We start from the raw sequence: 6,404 nt of genomic DNA, 5'->3' as shown, positions 1-6,404 counted from the left end.
GTTGCTTGGAATGTTTTTCATGGGATAGCCGTATTGACGACGGGCTAAAGCTGGATTATAACTGATCCCTCCCTTAGTTCCAATAAGGGGTATGTTGGGGAAACCTCCGCAACTGAAGATGATCTTGGTTTCGTCGTTGTCAAGACTACACCAATCAATGTCTGTATGAGTGAGAGACATGATTTTCTGTGACCAGTAAAGGCCATCCCTCATGTTCCAGAAAGTGCTAGACTTTGGCAGGTGCGAAACGAACCATTCGTATAACAACGGTACGCAGCATGTGATTAATCCTCCTCGCTGCAGGTTTCTTGAATGCACAGAGTGATAAGCATCCGCAAGCAAGGTTGGAACTGGATTTCCAATCAAGAAGATCTTAATTGCATTGATGTCGACGAAATCGTTAATGTTAGGGAACAAAAACAATCCGTAGATAAGCAAAGCCAAGACTTCCTCAAAAGCGCTCATATCTTGGATGCTGACGAAGTACCGAGCTTGATCAAACAGGAATTTGGAGGGCAATCCTTGAATTCCTCCTCTACTCACCATATGAGTTCTGATGTCGACTATGTTCAAAGGAGTAATTGCAGCAATGATAACGTCGTCAGGGTTCTTTTCCAAACCGGAGTACGGATCTTGCGCGTACACGGGTATTCCAATCAGACGAGAGTACTCCTCTAACGTAGGCATGAGCTGGTAATCTGGAAAAGTGAAGCAGTGATACGTTGGATCGTAAAACTGCACCAAGGTGGGAAGGATTCCATCCACAATGTTGGTATTGAGCAAAGGCAGAAGTTTTCCATACTTCTCCTTGAAAGCCTGGGGGTAGACCACCAGTTTTCCGAGCTTTCCCAGTTCCTCGACCTGGGGAATCTTGAAGGTGTATTTCCTAGCTCTCTTTCTCCCGTAATCCATGGTATAGATCCTTAAGTCCTTTCTCCGTTTCTCTCTTTCTATGAAGTTCAAAACGTTCGTTATTTAGTTTCCTTGAAAAACGACTCGAAAAAGACTCTTTTTGTTTTTAGTTGTTTATGAATGATGCATGAATGCATGAATGCACACACAAGAGTTTTAAACAAACATGGCGTTGAAGGGTATAGTGGTCATGAAGTCAAAACGCAGTCTCCCGCCCCAATGGTAAACTAAGGTTAATGATTTTTGTACCTGTAGAACGGGTTCTAGGGGTCTTAGAGTTTTTGCTCAACCTTAAAGATACGTTGATTGGTATCTATAAGAGAGTTTTTTCTGAGTGTAGTATCTGCGTGACAATTACTTCCGTAATCACCGCTCTACGTCCTAAAAAAGGCTTTAAGTGGGGTTAATGTGTTTCTAGGTCCTCCTGGTACAAATCAGTCTCGGAATGCAGTGGCGCAGTTAATCACAACCAGCCAGGCAAATCCCAAGAGTAGAATTGGAAACCAAGATTAGAGGGTCTTCACCGGGAAGACATCCTCCATCCTATCTTATGTTGCACTCAAATCCGGGTATAGGATTTCTCACCACAAGGGGGAATCAAGCCCTTTCCCGATACAGAATAAACAAAATAAACAAATATATATGCAACAAACACATGATATGACACAGAGGTTAGGCAGGACCTCTCTTGTTTGAGGGGGAATTTGGCATCCCTAATTCCTCATTGGGGCTGGACCAGCAACAGGTCAACCATTGGTTTGGATGATAAACCAAGGTTTTTAACACTTATATCCCCAACAGAGTCGCCATTTTTCTGTGGTGTCGTTTTCTTTACCTCCCCGTTTCACTTGGGAGGACGGCACGCTAGACCCTTCACGCGAAATTTGGAAGGAGAATGCGCCCGTGGTGGGATGAATTTTATTTCAGTTCTTCCTACGATATCACACGAACTTTCTTATTTGTCCTACGAGTAGGAAAGGGGAAAAAAGATCTCAACTAAACCCTAGGAGTTTGCTAAGTGTGGGGATTTACACCTAGACTAGAAATTCTGGAGTCCGGGAGGTCGGTTATACATAGGGAAGTGTTTAAACACCCTACATATCTGTAGTACTCTACAGGAACCTTCTCTGTGTCATTGTGATTGTGTTTGCTGCTAATGATTGGGAAAGTTTCTCCTTTGTGTTAGGAGAGAGAATTGATTTGATTTGAAAAGACAGACAGACAGACAGACTGACTATTTTTGGTATTTTATTAGCTCGCTGAGATTCCTTGTGAACCTCATGCCTACATATCCCTAGTGGAAGTCAGAGCTTAATGTAGTTCGGGGAACTAACTAGGGAAATTAATTGTTTTTGGTGCCTTGCTTGAAGCTCAAGGTTGAAGCTTGGAATTAAATCTCTGTTTACAGTAAAGAGACATGAAATTATCTCTACAGAGAGGTATTTGTACTATTCTACCACAAACATTTTGAAAGAGTGACAGAATAACTGGATTCATTTCATTCAAGAGGGGGACCTTACTTGTGTGTGTGCAAGTATGCCAGTCAGATGCCTCTTAAATGAAAGAAAGATGCTCGTCCAAATTAGGGAAAGTGTACAAGTCTGGGGATGTGCCAGAGCATGTCTTTCAGAGTCCTAAATGGGAGACTTTGATTGAAATTGAAATTGAAATGTTTGTTTGTTTGAATGTGGTAGAGTAGTAAAAATATCTCTTTATAGAGATAAGCTATGTCTATCTACTGTATAAAAGATTTGACTTTAGCTGGCTTGTATGAGGCCCAAGCTTGAGGCTTTTTGAATGATTAATTAATATTATTGACTCTGGGAGATGACTCCACTGAGGATTAATTACAGGGTATTTTTGTGTTTTGTACAAAGCCCAGAATTGAGGCTGACTCTACTTAGGGAGACTCTATTTATGTGCCTTGTACAAAGCCCAAGGTTGTGGCTAACTTTAGCTAGGGAAAAACACTATTTTCTGCCTTGTACAAAGCCCAAGGTTGTGGCGGACTCTTAAATGAATTAAGTATGGATGACTATATGGGGAAAGATCCTAAGTGTTAGGAATCTTTGACACATGAAAGATATGGTTTATCTGCCTTGTACAAAGCCCAAGGTTGTGGCTACTAAGTGATGAAAGACTCACTGGGGAGACTCTATTATCTGCCTTGTACAATGCCCAAGGTTGAGGCTGACTCTTGACAGGGGAGTTTTATTGTTTTGGGTGCCTTGTATGAAGCCCAAGGTTGAGGCTAACTGTTTTTGTTGGTTTTGACTCTACTGAGGAGGTTTTATTTATTAAAAGACTATTTTTATTTGGAAGCTAACCCTTTCCAGGGATTTTGACTCAGCTGGTGAATTTGTCTGTTAAAAGACTGACTTTTATCATGTTTTTGGAGGCTGACCCTTTCCAGGGGTTTTGACTCTTTGGGGGAAATTATCTCCTAAGAGAATAAAATTACTTATTGATTTAATTTTGGGGGCTAACCCTTTCCAGGGGTTTTGACATTTTAGAAAGAAGGAATGTGTGGAAGCTAACCCTTTCCAGGGATTTTTATGATTGAAAAGTGGATGGCAGAAAGATTATCTAGTGGAGACTCTTTGTTTAAAGCCCAAGATGAAGGCTGACTCAATGCTGAGGATGACCAAAACATAGATCCTAGACTCTACTAAGGAGGATTGATGAAGATAAGGGTGACAGAGACTGTCCATGTCTCTCATTCCAAAAATGTACTCAATGTGAAATTGAGACAAACTTAGCTTGTTTTAAGTCTGGTTTAAATTGGAAGAAACTCACCAGGGTAGGCTAAAAGGTGACTAAAGACCTGTTCCTATGTTTATAAGAAACCTGATGGGTCCTTGTATACAAGCTCAAGAGGAAGCTGGAAATGCTTTTAAGAAGCCTGTGGGTCCTTGTACAAAGCCCAAGAGGAGGCTAATCGAGGGTCCTTGTTATAGCACAAGAGAAAGCTTATGTAGTTTTGAACTTATTTTGGCTCTAAGCAAATGGGTAAGAGGTTTCACCGGGAATAATTCCTCTTTGGGTGGATGTGTCCTATTATTTGGATTCTAAGGTTTTTGCCAAGATGTTTCACCGGGAATAATTCATCTTGGGGGTTTGAACTACAGATCTCTAATTAGGAAAGAGCCTTCACCGGGAAGACATTCTCAATCCTAGGTCATATTCCTATAATATATATATAGTTTAACTGTCCTAAGGTTTATACTCAAACGTAGTTCTAAACTAATATATGCACAGTTTATATTTGACAGTAATTTAAATAAAGACTGTAAATTGAAAGCTTGTAAAGCCTAACCTGGATGGAGTGGAGGCCATTGAAGAAGTATGTACAGAGCCTCAACAGTATTTTTATTGTTTTCTTGATGACAGTTGAATGTATATGATAAACAGTTAATGGTTTTTGAAAACAGAAGAAGTGAAGATGGACAAAGGTCACATAGGTATCTGAAGAGTTTCACCGGGAATAATGCCCTTCAAATACCAGAAGAATGTTTTGAAAACAGAAAGAAGATTTTGAAAATACAGTTTTGAAAACAAGCTAAGAAGAGAAGATTTTTGGGACTTACACTCTATTAGAGGCCCACTTAAAAATGATTTACTGTTTATGAAAACAGTTGAAGAAAAGATTGAAATGATATAAGGTTTTGTTGTTTGAAAACCTTAATCGTCTGTTTAATCGGAGATTGAAAACAATTTTGTAGATTGACAAAAGTCAACTTAATTAAGGCAAAGATGAAATCTATACCTAATTAAGACCTAAATAAATAGGGTTTTTATCATAACATTATTCACAAAGTAATTAGGTTAAAACAAAATGAATATATATATTTTAAAGTATTTAAGAAAACATTTAAAACATACTATTTTAAACCTAATTAAAATACATGAAATAAATAATATTTTTATGATTTTTTTGATTATTTATAAAATATATATATTAATCAACAAGTGTTTAAAAAATGAAGTCAAAATGAATTAATTTGATAAGTTAAATAATTGGTTAAAGTTGTGAAGGAATTAAGTTAGAAAAGTGATAAAAAAATAGGTTTTGGTCCTAGCAAGGCTTGAACTCACGCCCTTATAGCCACACACTCAAAACAACACCACTGAGCCAAACGCCAGTTGGTGACTATAACACGCGCGCATTTGGTTTTGTTTTAAAACAAGTTAGAAAAATCTGAAAAAATAAAAGGATGAAAAAGTCTGGGGCGAGGGGGATTCGAACCCCAGACTTGTGGCATGATGATACTAAGGGCGCATGTGTGGCCACTAGGGCAAGTTGTTTAGTCGTTAATAAAACGCATACCATTCAAAATAAAATAAACCCTGCCCTGAGAATTCAAATTTGCGCGCCACCATCATCTTCGTCTTCAACCTCAAGCTCTCCATTTTTGGATTTCTGAACTCACTCGTTTCTCAACCATTTGTCATGATGTAAACACGAAACTTGCTCTAATTTTACTCACGATTCTAAATATGTAACTAACATGAACTATCATTAACTACATCTAACTAATTTATCAGAAATCGTGAAGAACCCTAAAATTTCAAAATCAAATTAAATGACTATACTGAAAGATAAATGGATGATGATAGAGGGTTTTCAATCCTCTGATGATGCTGAACAAGATAGAATCGAGCTATTTCACAAAAGGTACTTAAATTAGAGAGGTGAAGTTCAGAAACTTACCTCTGAAAATGGAGATCGTGAGGATGATTGAGAGCACCTGGGTTTGAATGAATGATCTCAATAGCTTCCCTGAGACTCAATGATGCTAACTGGATGCTTATTGTAGCCTGAATCCTTCTGAATTGTTCTAGGGACCTCCCTCGATTTGAGCTTCAAGTGGACATGGAGGTTGTTGAATCCTGAGTTACAGATGAGCTGCAGCCATCTGGTTAGCTTCACTATGACCTGGGGAGTGTGTCTGGATGATTGGCTTGCCTTGAAACCTTCTGAATCACTCCATGGACCTCCAACTGCAAGTGCTCCAAAGTGAGAGCAACAATGGTGTTCCTCCACCTACAGAAGTGATCCAGGTGCTTGGATCACCTCAAATGACCTCCCTTGAGATGTTAGAATGCTCACTTCCCAAAGATAAGCTTTGGTTTGAAGAAATCGATTCTTCTTGCCAAAGAACTTTGAAAAACAATGAACAAGAGGAGAGAAAGAGAAAGCAAGTAATATGGTTGCTTTGGTGTGTTTTTGAATGAGGAATGCATCTGTATTTATAGGCAAATGGATCAGTATAGCTGCAGAGGAGTGAGCTTCCTTAGTGAAGTTGATTTGCTTTCTTAGCCATGAAGGAATTTTGCAAATATCTCTTATGCAATGATGAGAATTTTGATTCCATTTGATCAATCCCCTAGCCCTCGATTTTGCTTGATCTTAGGGGACAATTATGAGCCAGAAATGAGCTCTAATTGGTTGGTGAGAAGATTCCTTGGGTGATTCATCAATTTGCCATAAA

This window comes from Vicia villosa, linkage group LG2 (assembly GCF_029867415.1).
Source record: "Vicia villosa cultivar HV-30 ecotype Madison, WI linkage group LG2, Vvil1.0, whole genome shotgun sequence".
Lineage (NCBI taxonomy): Eukaryota > Viridiplantae > Streptophyta > Magnoliopsida > Fabales > Fabaceae > Vicia > Vicia villosa.
Note: the sequence above shows the minus strand (reverse complement) of the source record.